Source organism: Mobula hypostoma, chromosome 10, assembly GCF_963921235.1.
Source record: "Mobula hypostoma chromosome 10, sMobHyp1.1, whole genome shotgun sequence".
In the NCBI taxonomy this organism is placed as follows: Eukaryota; Metazoa; Chordata; class Chondrichthyes; order Myliobatiformes; family Myliobatidae; genus Mobula; species Mobula hypostoma.
The window spans coordinates 576,169-599,467 of NC_086106.1; the positions used below are offsets into that span (position 1 = coordinate 576,169).

The 23,299-nt window shown below is 48.2% G+C and overlaps 1 protein-coding gene across 6 annotated transcripts in view; it reads right to left on the bottom strand.

The window, feature by feature from the left end:
• Nucleotides 1–10,354, bottom strand: part of LOC134352586 (galectin-9-like) — a 50,435-nt gene extending 40,081 nt beyond the window's left edge. For 3 of the 6 annotated variants that reach the window (XM_063059850.1, XM_063059848.1, XM_063059849.1), the window contains exon 1: nucleotides 10,027–10,354. The gene's annotated coding sequence lies outside the window, so the exon portion shown is untranslated. Of the gene's footprint in view, nucleotides 1–10,018 lie in introns of all 6 variants that reach the window. The other 3 variants (XM_063059851.1, XM_063059846.1, XM_063059847.1) reach the window with 1 other exon arrangement.
• Between the last annotated feature and the right edge of the window lie 12,945 nt (nucleotides 10,355–23,299).

A 23,299-nucleotide genomic window follows, 5' to 3' on the forward strand; every position in this document is an offset into this window, starting at 1 on the left:
GGCGAACACGGAACTCGCTGAGGTGTGGGCGAAGGGGGACAAACGTGAGGCCCTTACTGAGAACAGAGCGTTCTGCCTCCGACAGTTGAAGGTCGGAGGGGATGGTAAAGACCCGGCACGGATGAGAGCTGGGATCAGAGGGGGGAGGGGGGAGGCTGGGGGTGTCAGTGGAGAGGGGAGGGTTGGGGTGAGAGGAAGATGGAGCCTCTGAGGGCCCAGGAGCTGACGGTGGGATCTGAGGAAGACGGGGCTGCGGAGTGGTGGTGGGGGAAGGGGAGACGGGAGTCCACACATATTATTCTCCGTAACTTCCGCCACCTCCAACGGGATCCCACCACTAAGCACATCTTTCCCTCCCCCCCTCTCTCTGCATTCCGCAGGGATCGCTCCCTACACAACTCCCTTGTCCATTCGTCCCCCCCATCCCTCCCCACTGATCTCCCTCCTGGCACTTATCCGTGTAAGCGGAACAAGTGCTACACATGCCCTTACACTTCCTCCCTTACCACCATTCAGGGCCCCAAACAGTCCTTCCAGGTGAGGCATCACTTCACCTGTGAGTCGACTGGGGTGATATACTGCGTCCGGTGCTCCCGATGTGGCCTTTTATATATTGGTGAGACCCGACGCAGACTGGGAGACCGCTTTGCTGAACATCTACGCTCTGTCCGCCAGAGAAAGCAGGATCTCCCAGTGGCCACACATTTTAATTCCACATCCCATTCCCATTCTGACATGTCTATCCACGGCCTCCTCTACTGTAAAGATGAAGCCACACTCAGGTTGGAGGAACAACACCTGATAGTCCGTCTGGGTAGCCTCCAACCTGATGGCATGAACATTGACTTCTCTAACGTCCGCTAGGCCCCACCTCCCCCTCGTACCCCAGCTGTTACTCCTTTTTATGCACACATTCTTTCTCTCACTCTCCTTTTTCTCCCTCTGTCCCTCTGAATATACCTCTTGCCCATCCTCTGGGTCACCCCCCCCCCCGTCTTTCTTCCCGGACCTCCTGTCCCATGATCCTCTCGTATCCCCTTTTGCCTATCACCTGTCCAGCTCTCGGCTCTATCCCTCCCCCTCCTGTCTTCTCCTATCATTTTGGATCTCCCCCTCCCCCTCCAACTTTCAAATCCCTTACTCACTCTTCTTTCAGTTAGTCCTGACGAAGGGTCTCGGCCTGAAACGTCGACTGCGCCTCTTCCTATAGATGCTGCTTGGCCTGCTGCGTTCACCAGCAACTTTGATGTATGTTGCTTGAATTTCCAGCATCTGCAGAATTCCTGTTGTTTACGTTTAAATTCACTACTGCGAAGCCTCTTCTGGTGATGCCTACACCGAAGAAGTTTAGATCCTCTCTTCGACGGGATTTCAGTGAAACCATGTCTCACTGCTCCCCATCTGTAATTTCTTCGGCTCTTCAACTTTTCGACCACATTTTGACTCAGACTCGCTATCACTGCCATGTATCCTTTCTTGGAACGTGCCTCCGTCGCCAACTTACTCCAGTTGGCTTTAGTATTCGTTTCCAAGCCTCTCAATTTATACCTTCTGAGGATCCCAGGTACTCACATTTCATTGACTCTGCCTCACGCCGCTTCTCCCGTCAAGCTCTGAAGGCGACGCTCTCCGCCATGAGGAAGTACTTGGTGTCCCTATCCCAGACCCTTCCACACCTTCGGGACACTTTCTTCGCCGTCTGTAATGGTCCTACCCGCTATTTCATCCTCCGTCGGATCCACGCCTGCAATCGCCGTTTTTTTGACTTTGTCATGTTAGGCAAAGATCGTAAGATCTTACATCTACGGACTGCAGAGCCTGCTGGCCCCGACGCTAGCAGGCATGAACTTTCAATTGCGGCGCCTGCCATTGATCTCGGCGGCTCCAACACCTCAGGACATATTCAAAACCCGGACTCCAGCAACGACCATGGAGACATTCGAAATGATTACGCAACCACCAACTGCGACTCCAGCCTTGAACTCCAGGCCGGGTCTTTATGTGCTGCTGTTGTGACTCCCGTCTCCCCCTCCACCACTCCGCAGCCCCGTCTTCCTCAGATCCCACCGTCAGCTCCTGGGCCCTCAGAGGCTCCATCTTCCTCTCACCCCAACCCTCCCCTCTCCATTGACACCCCCCAGCCTCCCCCCTCCCCCCTCTGATCCCAGCTCTCATCCGTGCCGGGTCTTTACCATCCCCTCCGACCTTCAACTGTCGGAGGCAGAACGCTCTGTTCTCAGTAAGGGCCTCACGTTTGTCCCCCTTCGCCCACACCTCAGCGAGTTCCGTGTTCGCCATGATGCGGAACTTTTCTTCCGCCGTCTCCGTCTCCGAGCCTACTTCTTCGGCAAGGACTCTTCCACCCCCACCGATGACCCCTTCTCCCGTCTTCAACCCTCCTCTTCTTCATGGACACCCCGCTCTGGTCTTCTGCCTGCTCTGGATCTCTTTATTGCCAACTGCCGACGGGACATCAACCGTCTCAACTTCACCGCACCTTGTCCCCATTCCAACCTCACTCCTTCGGAACGCTCTGCTCTCCACTCCCTCCGCACTAATCCTAACATTATTATTAAACCCGCTGATAAGGGGGGTGCTGTTGTAGTCTGGCGTACTGACCTCTACCTTGCCGAGGCACAGCGACAACTCGCGGATACCTCCTCTTATTTACCCCTCGATCGTGACCCCACCAAGGAGCACCAGGCCATTGTCTCCCACACTATCAACGACTTTATCCGCTCAGGGGATCTCCCATCCACTGCTACCAACCTTATAGTTCCCACACCCCGCACTTCCCGTTTCTACCTCCTACCCAAGATCCACAAACCTGCCTGTCCTGGCCGACCTATTGTCTCAGCTTGCTCCTGCCCCACCGAACTCGTTTCTGCATACCTCGACACTGTTTTATCACCCCTTGTTCAATCCCTTCCGACCTATGTTCGTGACACTTCTCACGCTCTTAAACTTTTCGATGATTTTAAGTTCCCTGGCCCCCACCGCTTTATTTTCACCATGGATGTCCAGTCCTTATATACTTCCATCCCCCATCAGGAAGGTCTCAAAGCTCTACGCTTCTTTTTGGATTCCAGACCTAATCAGTTCCCCTCTACCACCACTCTGCTCCGTCCAGCGGAATTAGTCCTTACTCTTAATAATTTCTCCTTTTGCTCCTCCCATTTCCTCCAAACTAAAGGTGTAGCTATGGGCACCCGTATGGGTCCTAGCTATGCCTGCCTTTTTGTTGGGTTTGTGGAACAATCTATGTTCCGTGCCTATTCTGGTATCTGTCCCCCACTTTTCCTTCGCTATATCGACGACTGCATTGGCGCTGCTTCCTGCACGCATGCAGAACTCGTTGACTTTATTAACTTTGCCTCCAACTTTCACCCTGCCCTCAAGTTTACCTGGTCTATTTCCGACACCTCCCTCCCCTTTCTAGATCTTTCTGTCTCTGTCTCTGGAGACAGCTTATCCACTGATATCTACTATAAGCCTACTGACTCTCACAGCTATCTGGACTATTCCTCTTCTCACCCTGTCTCTTGCAAAAACGCCATCCCCTTCTCGCAATTCCTCCGTCTCCGCTGCATCTGCTCTCAGGATGAGGCTTTTCATTCTAGGACGAGGGAGATGTCTTCATTTTTTAAAGAAAGGGGCTTCCCTTCCTCCACTATCAACTCTGCTCTTAAACGCATCTCCTCCATTTCACGTACATCTGCTCTCACTCCATCCTCCCACCACCCCACTAGGAATAGGGTTCCCCTGGTCCTCACCTACCACCCCACCAGCCTCCGGGTCCAACATATTATTCTCCGTAACTTCCGCCACCTCCCACGGGATCCCACCACTAAGCACATCTTTCCCTCCCCCCATCTCTCTGCATTCCGCAGGGATCGCTCCCTACACAACTCCCTTGTCCATTCGTCCCCCCCATCCCACCCCACTGATCTCCCGCCTGGCCCTTATCCGTGTAAGCGGAACAAGTGCTACACATGCCCTTACACTTCCTCCCTTACCACCATTCAGGGCCCCAAACAGTCCTTCCAGGTGAGGCATCACTTCACCTGTGAGTCGACTGGGGTGATATACTGCGTCCGGTGCTCCCGATGTGGCCTTTTATATATTGGTGAGACCCGATGCAGACTGGGAGACCGCTTTGCTGAACATCTACGCTCTGTCCGCCAGAGAAAGCAGGATCTCCCAGTGGCCACACATTTTAATTCCACATCCCATTCCCATTCTGACATGTCTATCCACGGCCTCCTCTACTGTAAAGATGAAGCCACACTCAGGTTGGAGGAACAACACCTTATATTCCGTCTGGGTAGCCTCCAACCTGATGGCATGAACATTGACTTCTCTAACGTCCGCTAGGCCCCACCTCCCCCTCGTACCCCAGCTGTTACTCCTTTTTATGCACACATTCTTTCTCTCACTCTCCTTTTTCTCCCTCTGTCCCTCTGAATATACCTCTTGCCCATCCTCTGGGTCACCCCCCCCCCCGTCTTTCTTCCCGGACCTCCTGTCCCATGATCCTCTCGTATCCCCTTTTGCCTATCACCTGTCCAGCTCTCGGCTCTATCCCTCCCCCTCCTGTCTTCTCCTATCATTTTGGATCTCCCCCTCCCCCTCCAACTTTCAAATCCCTTACTCACTCTTCTTTCAGTTAGTCCTGACGAAGGGTCTCGGCCTGAAACGTCGACTGCGCCTCTTCCTATAGATGCTGCTTGGCCTGCTGCGTTCACCAGCAACTTTGATGTATGTTGCTTGAATTTCCAGCATCTGCAGAATTCCTGTTGTTTACGTTTAAATTCACTACTGCGAAGCCTCTTCTGGTGATGCCTACACCGAAGAAGTTTAGATCCTCTCTTCGACGGGATTTCAGTGAAACCATGTCTCACTGCTCCCCATCTGTAATTTCTTCGGCTCTTCAACTTTTCGACCACATTTTGACTCAGACTCGCTATCACTGCCATGTATCCTTTCTTGGAACGTGCCTCCGTCGCCAACTTACTCCAGTTGGCTTTAGTATTCGTTTCCAAGCCTCTCAATTTATACCTTCTGAGGATCCCAGGTACTCACATTTCATTGACTCTGCCTCACGCCGCTTCTCCCGTCAAGCTCTGAAGGCGACGCTCTCCGCCATGAGGAAGTACTTGGTGTCCCTATCCCAGACCCTTCCACACCTTCGGGACACTTTCTTCGCCGTCTGTAATGGTCCTACCCGCTATTTCATCCTCCGTCGGATCCACGCCTGCAATCGCCGTTTTTTTGACTTTGTCATGTTAGGCAAAGATCGTAAGATCTTACATCTACGGACTGCAGAGCCTGCTGGCCCCGACGCTAGCAGGCATGAACTTTCAATTGCGGCGCCTGCCATTGATCTCGGCGGCTCCAACACCTCAGGACATATTCAAAACCCGGACTCCAGCAACGACCATGGAGACATTCGAAATGATTACGCAACCACCAACTGCGACTCCAGCCTTGAACTCCAGGCCGGGTCTTTATGTGCTGCTGTTGTGACTCCCGTCTCCCCCTCCACCACTCCGCAGCCCCGTCTTCCTCAGATCCCACCGTCAGCTCCTGGGCCCTCAGAGGCTCCATCTTCCTCTCACCCCAACCCTCCCCTCTCCATTGACACCCCCCAGCCTCCCCCCTCCCCCCTCTGATCCCAGCTCTCATCCGTGCCGGGTCTTTACCATCCCCTCCGACCTTCAACTGTCGGAGGCAGAACGCTCTGTTCTCAGTAAGGGCCTCACGTTTGTCCCCCTTCGCCCACACCTCAGCGAGTTCCGTGTTCGCCATGATGCGGAACTTTTCTTCCGCCGTCTCCGTCTCCGAGCCTACTTCTTCGGCAAGGACTCTTCCACCCCCACCGATGACCCCTTCTCCCGTCTTCAACCCTCCTCTTCTTCATGGACACCCCGCTCTGGTCTTCTGCCTGCTCTGGATCTCTTTATTGCCAACTGCCGACGGGACATCAACCGTCTCAACTTCACCGCACCTTGTCCCCATTCCAACCTCACTCCTTCGGAACGCTCTGCTCTCCACTCCCTCCGCACTAATCCTAACATTATTATTAAACCCGCTGATAAGGGGGGTGCTGTTGTAGTCTGGCGTACTGACCTCTACCTTGCCGAGGCACAGCGACAACTCGCGGATACCTCCTCTTATTTACCCCTCGATCGTGACCCCACCAAGGAGCACCAGGCCATTGTCTCCCACACTATCAACGACTTTATCCGCTCAGGGGATCTCCCATCCACTGCTACCAACCTTATAGTTCCCACACCCCGCACTTCCCGTTTCTACCTCCTACCCAAGATCCACAAACCTGCCTGTCCTGGCCGACCTATTGTCTCAGCTTGCTCCTGCCCCACCGAACTCGTTTCTGCATACCTCGACACTGTTTTATCACCCCTTGTTCAATCCCTTCCGACCTATGTTCGTGACACTTCTCACGCTCTTAAACTTTTCGATGATTTTAAGTTCCCTGGCCCCCACCGCTTTATTTTCACCATGGATGTCCAGTCCTTATATACTTCCATCCCCCATCAGGAAGGTCTCAAAGCTCTACGCTTCTTTTTGGATTCCAGACCTAATCAGTTCCCCTCTACCACCACTCTGCTCCGTCCAGCGGAATTAGTCCTTACTCTTAATAATTTCTCCTTTTGCTCCTCCCATTTCCTCCAAACTAAAGGTGTAGCTATGGGCACCCGTATGGGTCCTAGCTATGCCTGCCTTTTTGTTGGGTTTGTGGAACAATCTATGTTCCGTGCCTATTCTGGTATCTGTCCCCCACTTTTCCTTCGCTATATCGACGACTGCATTGGCGCTGCTTCCTGCACGCATGCAGAACTCGTTGACTTTATTAACTTTGCCTCCAACTTTCACCCTGCCCTCAAGTTTACCTGGTCTATTTCCGACACCTCCCTCCCCTTTCTAGATCTTTCTGTCTCTGTCTCTGGAGACAGCTTATCCACTGATATCTACTATAAGCCTACTGACTCTCACAGCTATCTGGACTATTCCTCTTCTCACCCTGTCTCTTGCAAAAACGCCATCCCCTTCTCGCAATTCCTCCGTCTCCGCTGCATCTGCTCTCAGGATGAGGCTTTTCATTCTAGGACGAGGGAGATGTCTTCATTTTTTAAAGAAAGGGGCTTCCCTTCCTCCACTATCAACTCTGCTCTTAAACGCATCTCCTCCATTTCACGTACATCTGCTCTCACTCCATCCTCCCACCACCCCACTAGGAATAGGGTTCCCCTGGTCCTCACCTACCACCCCACCAGCCTCCGGGTCCAACATATTATTCTCCGTAACTTCCGCCACCTCCCACGGGATCCCACCACTAAGCACATCTTTCCCTCCCCCCATCTCTCTGCATTCCGCAGGGATCGCTCCCTACACAACTCCCTTGTCCATTCGTCCCCCCCATCCCTCCCCACTGATCTCCCTCCTGGCACTTATCCGTGTAAGCGGAACAAGTGCTACACATGCCCTTACACTTCCTCCCTTACCACCATTCAGGGCCCCAAACAGTCCTTCCAGGTGAGGCATCACTTCACCTGTGAGTCGACTGGGGTGATATACTGCGTCCGGTGCTCCCGATGTGGCCTTTTATATATTGGTGAGACCCGACGCAGACTGGGAGACCGCTTTGCTGAACATCTACGCTCTGTCCGCCAGAGAAAGCAGGATCTCCCAGTGGCCACACATTTTAATTCCACATCCCATTCCCATTCTGACATGTCTATCCACGGCCTCCTCTACTGTAAAGATGAAGCCACACTCAGGTTGGAGGAACAACACCTTATATTCCGTCTGGGTAGCCTCCAACCTGATGGCATGAACATTGACTTCTCTAACGTCCGCTAGGCCCCACCTCCCCCTCGTACCCCAGCTGTTACTCCTTTTTATGCACACATTCTTTCTCTCACTCTCCTTTTTCTCCCTCTGTCCCTCTGAATATACCTCTTGCCCATCCTCTGGGTCACCCCCCCCCCGTCTTTCTCCCTTGGCCTCCTGTCCCATGATCCTCTCGTATCCCCTTTTGCCTATCACCTGTCCAGCTCTCGGCTCTATCCCTCCCCCTCCTGTCTTCTCCTATCATTTTGCATCTCCCCCTCCCCCTCCAGCTTTCAAATCCCTTACTCACTCTTCCTTCAGTTAGTCCTGACGAAGGGTCTCGGCCTGAAACGTCGACTGCGCCTCTTCCTATAGATGCTGCTTGGCCTGCTGCGTTCACCAGCAACTTTGATGTATGTTACCGTTATGATCATAAACTTTTATTGTTCCATGGAAGTTATCAGGTACAGGGCTGATAGTTGTTTACTTCCCACTTAATCTATTAGCTTTCGTCACCCAAGGTCCAAGAGATTGCTCAATCAAGCAGTGAGCATCATCCATGCGTGAAAGGCTTCCTAACGGGAGTGTGGGGATTCCCTTTGTTGCAAGGATGAACGCTATCCTTTCCTTTGTTCCCAAGACATTACTCCCAAGGAGTAATAGAGGGAAAAAAGGAGTTTGCCTTGCTGTATCGTTCAGCAACATGAATTAGAAGTGGATCAGGATTACATTTCTCTCTCTCTCCCTCCCTCCTCCCTCTCTCCCACCTCCTTAGACCATAAGACATTTATTATTATTACTTTATTGTCACCAAACAATTGCTACTGGAACGTACAATCATCACAGCGATATTTGATTCTGCACTTCGCACTCCTTGGAGTACAAATTGATAGTGAATATAATAAAAATTTAAATTATAAATCATAAATAGAAAATAGAAAAATGGAAAGTAAGGTAGTGCAAAAAAAACCAAGAGGCAGGTCCGGATATTTGGAGGGTACGGCCCAGATCCGGGTCAGGATCCGTTCAGCAGTCTTATCACAGTTGGGGAAAGAAGCTGTTCCCAAATCTGGCCGTACGAGTCTTCAAGCTCCTGAGCCTTCTCCCAGAGGGAAGAGGGACGAAAAGTGTGTTGGCTGGGTGGGTCGTGTCCTTGATTATCCTGGCAGCACTGCTCCGACAGCGTGCGGTGTAAAGTGAGTCCAAGGACGGAAGATTGGTTTGTGTGATGTGCTGCACCGTGTTCACGATCTTCTGCAGCTTCTTTCGGTCTTGGACAGGACAACTTCCATACCAGGTTGTGATGCACCCTAGAAGAATGCTTTCTACGGTGCATCTATAAAAATTAGTGAGGGTTTTAGGGGACTGGCCAAATTTCTTTAGCTTTCTCAGGAAGTAAAGGCACTGGTGGGTCTTCTTGGCAGTGGACTCTGCTTGGTTGGACCAAGTCAGGTCATTTTGTGATATTGACCCCGAGGAACTTAGAGCTTTTGACCTGTTCCACCTGTGCACCACCGATGTAGATGGGGTTGTGTGGGCCGCTACTCCTTCTGAAGTCAACAACCAATTCCTTCATCTTGCTGACATTGAGGGATAGGTTATTGTCTTCGCACCATGCCACCAGGTTCTTAATTTCCTCTCTGTACTCATCCCATCACTACTGCCATCCCCTTCAGTTCCCTGCCCTTCTGAGCCACAGGGCTAGACTCAGTGCCAGAGGCATGGCCACTGTTGCTTCCCCCAGGTACGCTGTGCTCCCCCCCCCCCCCCGCCAATTGTACTCAAAATGGAGAACTTATTCTTGAGGGGGATGGCCACAGGGGTGCTCTCCACTATCTGATGTTCTCCCTTCCCTCTTCTGACAGTCACTCATTATCAGTCTCCTGTAGCCTTGGGTGAATACCTCCCTGTAGCTCCTGTCTATCACCTCCTTCCTTTCCCTAACAAGCTGAAGGCCATCGAGCTGCAACTCCAGTTCCTAAATGTGGTCTCTGAGCAGCTGCATCTTGATGCAACTGGTGTAGATACGGCCATCGGGGGGCTGGTAGTCTCCCGAAATCCCATATTTGACTCTCAGAACAGAACACTGGCCCTGTAGACATACTCCTTATTCTCTCAAGACTTAAATAAGAAAAAATAAATATGAAATAAGAAATGAACTTACCTACTTACCTTGCCTCTGCCTGTTCTTGCTGAAGCTGTGTTGAAACAAAGCCTTACCACTCTGACTCAGATCACTCTCATGGTGACCGCTACACTAGATGGAACCGCTCCTTTATGGGGACTGGGTTTGTAAAGCTCTTCACCGGACTAGCATGGGAACACTTCTACTGCCTCTGCACAGCACTCCAATCAAAGACTCCCGCTGAAAAAGCTTCTTGCCTTTTAAAACTCTTAGCTGGCCTGCGCGGGAGTGTTTCTACTGCATCTGCACAGTACTCCAATCAGTCGTCTCTCTCTATCTCGTCTTTATCCTCAACTTTTAGCACCAGTCACAACCCAGTCTAACAAAAGATCCCCACCTTGCGCAAAGATATTGCCTCTTTTTATACTCTTCAAGATCCCTTCACGTCTATCATAACATTTATCCCAGTGCTGGTGCAGACAAATGTTATCTCACCACTATCTACACTCAAGGCTGTACACCGGTTCTGACACTAAGTTCTCAAAATATTGCCGTGGACTGCTTTGTTTGGACTTTCTCAGAACTTTCCCACATCCCAGACTGACAACATTTTCTCTTTCAAACTTCCAGTTTGTGTTACACAAATTTAATTTTTCGTGTATAGTAATAGAGAGAGAACACTGCAGGTGGACATCTAAGGAGCAAGACCAGGTAGAATGTGAGAACAAGAATATATCATTATGGTACAAGATGTCTCTGATAACAGTGGGATAGAAGCTGTCCAAATCCCTCTTTACCTCTGCACACTGTTTGACTGTATATACCAGTAAAAGTCTTGTTTTTCTAATAAATATTTCTCTTTGAGCATTTCAAAACTGAACAGTGTTCCTTCTTTCGTTATACAGTAATAAAAAAAAGGTAACAAAGGTGTGATTCCAAGGCTGGGGTCGCTAGATGACCCTGGGTTGAGCTGGAAGAAACGTCTAACCGTGGGGGATAGCCCCTCCTACCTGTGAGTTGAGGGCCCCCGCTGCAGTACCTATAAAAGTAAGTTAAAAATCTCTGTCCATTACATAGAAATGATTTCTCTGTGTATTCCTCCCATGTATATATTCTCATTAAGGTGGGGAAAAAGGAGTGAATGAATGAATTTTTAAAAATTGAGTAATATAAAATCCACATTATAATATGTATTTATCGAGATAGGTATATCACTGTTTATTTTTGCTTCCATTTAGTTTATCAGCACTTTTGAAGTTAGCCAAACCTTATGGCTCTTCTGGAGGAGGTGAGGGCTGTCCTCGGAGAACTCAGTCTCTTCCTAATATCCTTCTCTTGTCCTGCTCCCGTCCCTGCTTTCTCGGTTCTCTTACTATTTCCAAGCAGATCAGGATAACTGCTCAGCCAGACTTTCCCTTGGTTTGACCACGCTAATGGACAGTCCTCTGTTCTTCACGTCTGTAGTTGCCTCTTCCACTGTCTGGTATAGTCGTATCCCTTCTTGGTAAAATACCCTCAGTTTCGCAGGGTACGGGGTTTGCAATTTATTCTTTTCTTGCTTTAATAATCGTTTCGCTTCAGAATATTCCTTCCGTTTCTGTAGGACCGCCGGGGGTAATCTTGATTGAAGTATATTAACTTCCCACTCCAAAGTATCCTCTTCTTACCCCAGGCCCTTCGTAGAATCTCTGCCTTGCTCTTGAATCGAAGGAATCTAAGTACTATTGAGCGCGGCTTACTTTCTCTGTCTCCGGGAGGCCTCGGGATGAGCGAATGATGCACCCTCTCAATTTCAATCTCCATAGTTGGGGGAATCTCCAGCACTTCCCACAGCAACTTTTCTACAAACTCCGTCATCGACAATCCCTCCGCTCCTTCGGGAACATTATAAATCCTGATATTTTCCTGTCGCGATCTTCCCTCCTGGTCAAGCAATGTACTTTCCCATTGTTTTAATATTTTTATCGTCTTACTTAGTATCTGTTCCACTTTTTGCACGTGATCTTCCACCTTCTCAGTTCGGGTCTCTGTCGCCGCTATTTTCTGATTGACGTTGGCGAGCTCTGACTTTATAATCACTGAGTTGCTGTTTTATATCTTATTGGACTGCCCTTATCTCTTCCAAATCCCTTATCATATTTGCCACTTCGCCTGAACGAGGCCCCGTGTCAGCCTCGCCACCACGCACACGTGTAGGAGAACTGCGTGTTGTACCTCTCTCTTCCATAGGCTCCACAGTGGTGCTTTTTATCCCCTGATAATTGACTTATCACTATATTCATGCGAGGAAAATATGCGCTGTGTGTTTAATATGAAATTCATTAGATAAACCCTTTTAGAAATGAAATTGAGTGTATTAGCCACCTATCACCAATATTCCGGTCGTGATTAACACCCCCACCCCCCCGAAAAGAATTGCCAAAAACAATTTGTAGAAAAAAAATCGGCAGGTACACACATGCGCAGGTCACGCGTGTGCACTGCTGCCCGCGCAAAGCTTCATGGTCATTGTAGTCTTTCTCTGGGTAAACACAACATATTTGACTGCTACTCTTGTCTGTTGGCAACCCTACCCCACCCCACCCCCCCGGCCCGGTCGGCCAGTCCGCAAGAATATTGTCAATATTAAACCAGTCCACAGTGCAAAATAGGTTGGGGACCCCTGTTCTAAAGAAATTCTTCTTCATCTCTATTCTAAATCTACATGCATATTGAAATCCCATAACATAACATCATCATCATAACATTGCCCTGCTTGCATGCCTTGTCTATCTCCCATTGTAATTTGTTCCCCACATCCTGGCTACTGTATATAACTATATCAGCGTCCTTTTACCCTCACAATCAATATCTCAAAGGTCTCTCCTGGGCTCAAAACATTCATGCAACCATGAAGAAGACATGCTGTCCACTCTACTATATTAAGTGTTTGAGGAGGTTTGGAACATCGCCAAAGACTCTTGGAAATTTGACAGATAGACGATGGTTAGCATTCCGACTGCATCACTGCTTTTTGTTGAGGCTTGTGTGCAGAGAATCACGAAAGGCTGCAGAGTGTTAAAAATTCCTCAGTTCGAACCCTACCCTCCACCAAGGAGATCTTCAGGAGGTGGTGCCTCGAGAAGGTGGCATCCCTCACTAAGAATGCTCAGAATACAGTACTACCACTGTATGCTTACTTTGACACACACAAGTTTAGCTTCCAAACATGTCCACGCTAGACCCTGAAGTGAATTCCCCTCGCTCACACTACTAGGCCAATAAGGAACCGCACAATCACGCTCTCCAGCGCCAAGGAGGAGGGAGAAGATGGCAGCGCGCGCGGCCACTTCGGTGATGATATCTGTTTTCTGTCAAGTAGGGGACCGTGCACAATTCTGATTTGATGGAGACAGACGTGAGAGTACAGAGGAACATCTGGAAAACTTCTGAAATGCCCGCTTTGCTGCTGCTGCTGCTGTGTGGTAACCGGAATCTTCGGAGCAGAAGGCCTCGAAATCCTTGGCTTTGCATGTTTCAGTGACTGGGGAGAGGTCGAAGGCGCTCAGCAGAGGATGGCACTCGAGAGGCTGTACCGGAGAGGCTGGTCGGAAGCTCGGAGTTTTCGGATGGTTGGACTCAGTGTCAGTTGTGGTCGGCTGCTTCCAAGGTATCGGCAAGTTGACGGTGCCTGGAGGTATGGCAGGGAGTTTCTCCCTTTTGCCGCCTGCTATCGGGAACTCGGGAGTCGATCGACTCGGGATTTTGAGACTTTTTTTTATGGTGCCCATGGTCTGTTCTTCATCAAATTATGGTATTTTCTTGCAGTGCTGTAACTATATGTTGTAATTATGTGGTTCTGTCAGTGTTAGTCTTTGGTCTGTCCTGTTTTCTGTGATATCACTCTGGAGAAACATTGTATCATTTCTTAATGCATGTGTGCATTTCTAAATGACAATAAAAGAGGACTGAGTGTTCTCATAATCTAATACCTTATTCGCGAAAATCATACAACCAGTACTCCCGGGGAAATAGCAGCTCCCAGTACTTGATGTGCTTCCTCTTGAACATTATAACCACATTCCACTCCTACGTGCACCTTTAACAACTTCTCCCAGATGGTGTTCGCATGTAGAAGCTCTGTGTTATTTGGGGAGTGGTAGGTGCTGATGAGGGAGGGGTTGTTTAGTCACCTTTCATTAACTCAGATAGACTGAGAAACTCTTCTCTAAGTTACATAATTACAGCTTAAAATAGTGCTGGTGGATCTCAGCAACTTCTGGCTGGCGGCTAATGAAACAACGAAAACAGCTAGAAACTATTATTCACTCTTTTTTCTGGCAAATGACCATTGCAAGCAATAGTCTGTACCTTCCATTTGGAGGCAATTCAGTGTGGTAGAACTGAGACAACACAAAACAGTGGGCCCATCGCAGAGAGCGAGGAAGACCTGAGGTTTGATCGATTCAAGCATTGTTCCAAATCAGAAAGGTCGGGTACAAGTCAAGTCAAGGCACCAAGATCCAGGCCCCGGAGCATTTCATAGCGACCAAACACAATGCTTGGATGAAGATTTAAGCACCAGACCGAATCCGAGAAGTCAGGTACAGTACAAATTGAGGTAACGGGGTCTAGGCCCCAGAGCGTATCAAAACAACTGAACCTGATGTTTGGACGGCAATTTCGATTGAAAACATCACAGTGTTGGAGCTGGAAGTGATGGTAGGGCCCCCTTCAGCTTGCTGCTCCACAACACTGATTCAGCAAACTCCCCCATCTCCAGCCCTTTATCTCTTTCACCAATCGACTTCCCAGCTCTTTACTTCACCCCATCCCTCTCTCCCAGCTTCACCCATCACCTACCACCCTGTACTTCTTCCTCCCCTCCCCCCACCTTCTTACTCTGACTTCGCATCATTTTTCCCAGTCCTGATGAACATCGACTGTTCGCTCTTTTCTACAGACGCTGCCTGGCCTGCGGAGTCCTCCAGCATTTTGGGTGTGCTGCTTGGATTCTGGCGTCTGCAGGTTTTCTCATGTTCTGGAAACGCTTTGTGAACGACACGTCAGTCCCGTATCCTATCAGGTTCTGTTTATTGTTTGCATGGTTTGCTTTTGGTCTGACAGTCTTTATTTTAAAAGGGTTCTTTTGGGTTTCTTTGTTTTGTGGCTGTCTGTTAGGAGACAAATCTCACGGTTGTATACTATATACATGCTTTAACTATGAATGTACTTTGAACTTTGACACGACAGCTCAAGGATGAAAGATACCAGAACTCCTTAAGTTGGGAAAGGAGAGAATGAAGATGGTGATGATGAAACAAACATAAGTCCATGGGACATGCAAGCAAAATTAGGCCATTCTTCCCACCAAGTCTATTCCACCATTTCAGATTCCTTTTCATAATCATACATCACATGGAAATCAAAACACACAGTGAACTGCACCACTTGTGTTCATAATCAACAAATAAATGTGATTTATTATCCCTATCAATCTCATTCTCTTGTCTTCTCCCCAGAACGTTTGCATCTCTGACTAATCAAGAACCTATAGAACATAGAATAGTACAGCACAGTACAGGCCCTTCGGCCCACAATGTTGTGCTGACCCTCAAACCCTGCCTCCCATATAACCCCCCACCTTAAATTCCTCCATATACCTGTCTAGTAGTCTCTTAAACTTCACTAGTGTATCTGCCTCCACCACTGACTCAGGCAATGCATTCCACGCACCAACCACTCTCTGAGTAAAAAACCTTCCTCTAATATTCCCCTTGAACTTCACACCCCTTACCTTAAAGCCACATCCTCTTGTATTGAGCAGTGGGGCCCTGGGGAAGAGGCACTGGCTATCCACTCTATCTATTCCTCTTATTATCTTGTACACCTCTATCATGTCTCTTCTCATCCTCCTTCTCTCCAAAAAGTAAAGCCCTAGCTCCCTTAATCTCTGATCATAATGCATACTCTCTAAACCAGGCAGCATCCTGGTAAATCTCCTTTGTACTCTTTCCAATGCTTCCACATCTTTCCCATAGTGAGGCAACCAGAACTGGACACAGTACTCTAAGTGTGGCCTAACCAGAGTTTTATAGAGCTGTATCATTACATCGCGACTCTTAAACTCTATCCCTCGACTTATGAAAGCTAACACCCCATAAGCTTTCTTAACTACCCTATCCACCTGTGAGGCAACTTTCAGGGATCTGTGGAGATGTACCCCCAGATCCCTCTGCTCCTCCACACTTCCAAGTATCCTGCCATTTACTTTGTACTCTGCCTTGGAGTTTGTCCTTCCAAAGTGTACCACCTCACACTTCTCCGGGTTGAACTCCATCTGCCACTTCTCAGCCCACTTCTGCATCCTATCAATATCTCTCTGCAATCTTTGACAATCCTCTACACTATCTACAACACCACCAACCTTTGTGTCGTCTGCAAACCTGCCAACCCGCCCTTCTACCCCCACATCCAGGTCATTAATAAAAATCACGAAAAGTAGAGGTCCCAGAACCGATCCTTGTGGGACACCACTAGCATAAATCCAAAAGTTAGTCTCAGTTCCTCCTCGTGCCTTAAAGTGACAGTCCACAGCAAATATGAACCCTTAGGGGTTCATAACACCATCTCAAAGCAGTCTTCCTCCCTCTCTCCCTCTCTCCCTCTCTTAAAAACAAGATGTAGGTGTTAAATATCTCTCTCTCTCTCTTTTCAAAAGCACAGTTCATAGGGCTAATTCAGGACCCCATCACAAAACCAATTATGATTAAAATGCTCCTTGTGGCCTTTCACCATTCGATAGGTTTCAATGAGGTCACCCCTCATTCTTCTGAATTCTAGTGAATACAGGCCCAGAGCCATCAAATCTTCTTCATATGGCAAGCCATTCAATCCTGGAATCATTTTCCTGAACCTCCTTTGAACCCTCTCTATTTTCAGCCCAAAACTGCTCACAATACTCCAAGTGCAGCCTCACCAGTGCTTTATAAAGACTCAACATTACATCCTTGCTTTTATATTCTAGTCCTCTTGAAATGAAAGCCAAAAATGCATTTGCCTTCCTAACCACGGTCTCAACCTGCAATTAACCTTCAGGGAATCCTGCACAAGGACTCCCAAATCCCTTTGCGCCTCAGTATTTCTTTTGTATTTTCTTTACATTTAGAAAATAATTAACCCTTTCATTTCTTCTACAAAAGTGCATGACCATACATTTCCTGACAATGCATTCCAACTGCCACTTCTTTGCTCTTAATCTGTCTAAGTCCTTCTGTAGCCTCTCTACTTCCAAAAAAACAACCTGCCCCTTCACCTATCTTCATATTGTTTGCAACCTTGGCCACAAAGCCATAAATTCCATCATCCAAATCATTGACATATAATGTAAGGAGAAACATGCCAACACAAACCCCTGGGGAACACCACCAGTCAACCAGCAAAGGCTCCCTTTCTTCCCACTCTGCCTCCTGTCAATCAGCCACTGCTTTATCCATGCTAGGATCTTTCCTGTATTACAATGGGCTCATAGCTTGTTAAGCAGCCTCATGTGTGGCACCTTGACCACGGCTTTCTGAAAATCCAAGTATACAACATCAAACGATTCTCATTTGTCTACCCTGCTTGTTATTTCTTCAAAGAATTCTAATAGATTTGTCAGACAAGATTTTCCCTTGTGGAAACCATGCTGAGTATACCCTATTTTATCATGTGCCTCTAAGTACCCTGAGACCTCATCCTTAACAATCGACACCAACATCTTCCCAACCACTGAAGACAGACTAACTGATCTATCACTCTCTTCCTTCTGCCTTTCTCCCTTCCTTCTGCCTTTCTCCCTTCCTGAAGAGTGCAGTAACATTTGCAATCTTCCACTCTTCTGGAACCATTTCAGAATCTAGTTATTCTTGAAAGAACATTACCAACACCTCCACAATCTCTTCAGCCACCTTTTTCAGAACCCTGGGGTGTACACCATCTGGTCCAGGTGACTTATCTACCTTTAACTTTCTGAATGTTGAAAGACCTAGACAGAGTAGATGTGGAAAGGATGTTTACCATGGTGGGACAGTCTAGGACAAGAGGGTACAGCCTCAGGATAGAGGGGCGTCCACTTAAAACAGCAATGCGGACAAATTTCTTCAGCCAGAGAGTGGTGAATTTGTGGCATTTATTACCACTGGCAGCTGTGGAGGCCAGGTTGTTGGGTGTATTAAAGGCAGAAATTGATGGGGTTTGGCATCAAAAGTTATGCGGGGAAGGCCGGGAATAGGGTTGAGGAGGGGAAAAAAGGATTAGCCATGATTGAATGGGCCTGATGGCCTAATTCTACTCCTTTGTCTTATGGTCTTAATCACAATTTTATTTCTTTTTTTACCAACAGTGCAACACTGCTCCCTCTGCCTTCCTACCTGTCCTTTCAATACAATGGGTATCCTTGGACATTGAGCTCCCAGCTATAATCTTTCAGCCATGATTTAGTGATGCCTACAGCATCGTACTTGCCAATCTGTAGCTGTGCTACAAGTGCATCGACTTCATTCTGTTCACTCTGCGCATTCAAATATAACATCTTCAGTCCTGTATTCAGCCAACAGCAGCAGAAGACCATGAACATACACTCAGTGGCCACTTTGTCAGGTACAGGAGGTTCTCCACATAATAAAGTGGCCACTGAGTTTATTTTAACTTTCTCCATGTTCTGATGAAGGGTCTTCAGTCTAAAATATTAAGTCATCTTCTTAGACCACAGATACTGTTTGACTTGATGGAGAGTTCATGCATTCTCTGTTCTAGTTCTCGAAAGCAACCTGATTGAGTTAAAATGCTATCAGATTCTTTAGAACGTACTTGAGGGAGTTATTGAAGGAGTGCAGCGTAGGTTCACGAGGTTAATTCCAGGGATGGCGGGACTGTCTTATGTTGAAAGATTGGAGCAACTGGGGTTGTATACACTGGAATTTAGAAGGATGAGAGGGGATCCCAAGATTCAAGATTCAAGATTCAAAACTTTATTGCCATTCTAACCATACATCAGCTCTGCAGGGCAGAATGAGACAGCGTTTCTCAGGGGCAATGCAATCATAACATAACAAACGCAACACTAAATAATAAAACATAACAATAAATAGTAAAACACAACAGCCACATGTCAGTTAAAATCAAGTTATAAGTGTCCAGTGCAAGTTAAAAGTGTCCAAAGCAGAGTCAGGTGGAGCAGCTATTTAGCAGTCTGACTGCCTGTGGGAGGAAGCTGTTTAGTAGCCTTGTGGTTTTAGTTTTGATGCTCCTGTAACGTTTGCCTGATGGCAGAAGAACAAACAGTTCATGGAGAGGGTGTGAGGGGTCTTTAATGATGTACCGTGTCTTCTGGAGGCATCGACTCTGAAAGAGGTCTTGGACAGAAGGTAGGGAGACCCCAATAACCTTCTCTGCTCCCCTAACCACCCTCTGCAAGGCTTTTTTGTCGACAGCACTGCAGCTGGAGTACCAGGTTGTGATGCAAAAGGTCAGCACACTCTCAACCACGCCTCTGTAGAATGTAGTTAAGATGTTAGTGGGGAGTGATGCTTGTTTAAGCTTCCTCAGAAAGTGCAATCTCTGCTGGGCCCGTTTCACAATCCCAGTGCTGTTCCTGGACCAGATGAGATTGTCCGAGATCTGCACCCCAAGGAACTTGATGTTTTCCACTCTCTCCACTGGAGCCGCTGATGCTGAAGGGTGTGTGCTCAGACTGAGACCGTCTGAAATCGACGATCATCTCCTTGGTTTTGGTGATATTAAGCATCAAGTTGAAACATATAAGATTATTAAGGGATTGGACATGCTAGAGGCAGGAAACATGTTCCCGATGTTGAGGGAGTCCAGAACCAGAGGCCACAATTTGAAAATAAGGGGTAGACGATTTAGAACGGAATTGAGGAAAAACTTTTTCACACAGAGTGTTGTGGTTCTGTGGAATGCTCTGCCTCAGAAGGCAGTGGAGGCAAATTCTCTGTATTCTTTCAAGAAAGAGTTAGATAGAGCTCTCAAAGATAGCGGAGTGAAGAGATATGGGGAGAAGGCAGGAAAAGGGTACTGATTGTGGATAATCAGCCATGATCACAGTGAACGGTGGTGCTGGCTCGAAGGGCCAAATGGCCTACTCCTGCACCTATTGTCTATTGTACAGTATTTATTTTAGGTACATGGCAGGTGGAGATTTACAGAGAAACCAACAATAAAACCAAAGTTCAATACAAACTGATAAAGGGAGATTAATTAAAAAAGGAAAGCATAGAATTTGTTTCTACCCAAGGTCAGTGGAATAATCAGAACTATGAAAGATAAAATACAATCAGTTCAAAATCAAAGTAAATCTATTAGCATAGTACTGTTAAAGGTACTACACTGATTGGCCTTATCTCAAATAATGACGAGGCAGTGTACAGAAAAATAAGTATTCACCTTGACACAGATTAGATTCCTGACACTTCTCACGCTCTTAAACTTTTCGATGATTTTAAGTTCCCTGGCCCCTACCGCTTTATTTTCACCATGGATGTCCAGTCCCTATATACTTCCATCCCCCATCAGGAAGGTCTCAAAGCTCTCCGCTTCTTTTTGGATTCCAGACCTAATCAGTTCCCCTCTACCACCGCTCTGCTCCGTCTGGCGGAATTAGCCCTTACTCTTAATAATTTCTCCTTTGGCTCCTCCCACTTCCTCCAAACTAAAGGTGTAGCTATGGGCACCCGTATGGGACCCAGCTATGCCTGCCTTTTTGTTGGCTTTGTGGAACAATCTATGTTCCGTGCTTATTCTGGTATCTGTCCCCCACTTTTCCTTCGCTACATCGACGACTGCATTGGTGCTGCTTCCTGCACGCATGCTGAGCTCGTTGACTTCATTAACTTTGCCTCCAACTTTCACCCCGTCCTCAAGTTTACCTGGTCCATTTCCGACACCTCCCTCCCCTTTCTAGATCTTTCTGTCTCTATCTCTGGAGACAGCTTATCTACTGATGTCTACTATAAGCCTACTGACTCTCACAGCTAACTGGACTATTCCTCTTCTCACCCTGTCTCTTGCAAAAATGCCATCCCCTTCTCGCAATTCCTCCGTCTCCGCCGTATCTGTTCTCAGGATGAGGCTTTTCATTCCAGGACGAGGGAGATGTCCTCCTTTTTTGAAGAAAGTGGCTTCGCTTCCTCCACCATCAACTCTGCTCTCAAATGCATCTCCCCATTTCACGCACATCTGCTCTCACTCCAACCTCCCGCCACCCCACTAGGAATAGGGTTCCCCTGGTCCTCACCTACCACCCCACCAGCCTCCGGGTCCAACATATTATTCTCTGTAACTTCCGCCACCTCCAACGGGATCCCACCACTAAGCACATCTTTCCCTCCCCCCACCTCTGCTTTCCGCAGGGATCGCTCCCTACACGACTCCCTTGTCCATTCGACCCCCCATCCCTCCCGGCACTTATCCTTGTAAGCGGAACAAATGCTACACATGTCCTTACACTTCCTCCCTTACCACCATTCAGGGCTCCAGACAGCCCTTCCAGGTGAGGTGACACTTCACCTGTGAGTCGACTGGGGTGATATACTGCGTCCGGTGCTCCCGATGTGGCCTTCTATATATTGGCGAGACCCGACGCAGACTGCGAGATCGTTTTGCTGAACACCTACGCTCTGTCTGCCAGAGAAAGCAGGATCTCCCAGTGGCCACACATTTTAATTCCATGTCCCATTCCCATTCTGACATGTCTATCCACGGCCTCCTCTACTGTAAAGATGAAGCCACACTCAGGTTGGAGGAACAACACCTTATATTACGTCTGGGTAGCCTCCAACCTGATGGCATGAACATTGATTTCTCTAACTTCCGCTAATGCCCCACCTCCCCCTCGTACCCCATCCTTTATTTATGTATATACACACATTCTTTCTCTCTCTCTCCTTTTTCTCCCTCTGTCCCTCTGACTATACCCCTTGCCCATCCTCTGGGTTTTTTCCCCCCTCCCCCTTTTCTTTCTCCCTGGGCCTCCTGTCCCATGATCCTCTCATATCCCTTTTGCCAATCAACTGTCCAGCTCTTGGCTCCATCCCTCCCCCTCCTGTCTTCTCCCATCAATTTTGGATCTCCCCCTCCCCCTCCCACTTTCAAATCTCTTATTAATTCTTCCTTCAGTTAGTCCTGACGAAGGGTCTCGGCCTGAAACGTCGACTGTACCTCTTCCTAGAGATGCTGCCTGGCCTGCTGCGTTCTCCAGCAACTTTGGTGTGTGTTGACAGATTAGATTCGATTAGATTCAACTTTATTGTCACTGTGCCGAGTACAGATACAAAGCCAATGAAATGCATTTAGCATCTGACCAGAAATGTAAAAAATAGTGTTATTTACAAAATAACTGTGAATAAAAATTGTGCTACAGCACACAAATATGAAAGTACTGAGACAGTACAATATGGGTGCAATACTGCTTAGCGCTGTAATGAGAGGTTCAGCAGGGTCCACAGCCTCAGGGAAGAAGCTCTTCCTGTGCCTGCTGGTGCGGGAGCGGAGGCTCCTGTAGCGCCTACCGGATGGGAGGAGAGTAAAAAGTCCATGGTTAGGGTGAGATGCATCCCTGATAATGCTTTTCGCCCTGCCCAGGCAGCGTTTATGGTAGATGTTCTCAATGGTGGGCAATTGGGTGCCGATAATCGGCTGGGCAGTTTTCACCACAGCTGGAGTGCTTTGCGGTCCGATACAGGACAATTGCCATACCACACTGAGATGCAGTTGGTGAGTATGCTCTCAATGGTACAGCGGTAAAAGTCCGTCAGTATCCTGGGACACAGTGGTATCAAGAAAACAACCTCTCCCTCAATGTTGCAAAATCAAAGGAGCTGGTTGTGGATTACAGGAAGAATGGAGATAGGCTAACCCCTATTGACATCAAGGGATCTGGGGTTGAGAGGGTGAACAGCTTTAAGTTCCTCGGCATACACATCACCGAGGATTTCACGTGGCACAACAGCACCTCTTTCACCTCAGACAGTTGAAGAAGTTTGGCATGAGTCCCCAATTCCAACAGGCTTTCTACAGGGGCACAACGGAGAGCATCCTGACTGGCTGAATCTCTACCTGGTATGGGAACTGTACCTCCCTCAATCGCAGGACTCTGCAGAGAGTGGTGCGGACAGCCCAGTGCATCTGTAGATGTGAACTTCCCACTATTCAGGACATTTACAGAGACAAGTGCATAAAAAGGTCCCGAAGGATCACTGGGGACCCGAGTCACCCCAACCACAAACTGTTCCAGCTGCTGCCATCCGGGAAATGGTACTACAGCATAAAAGCCAGGACCAA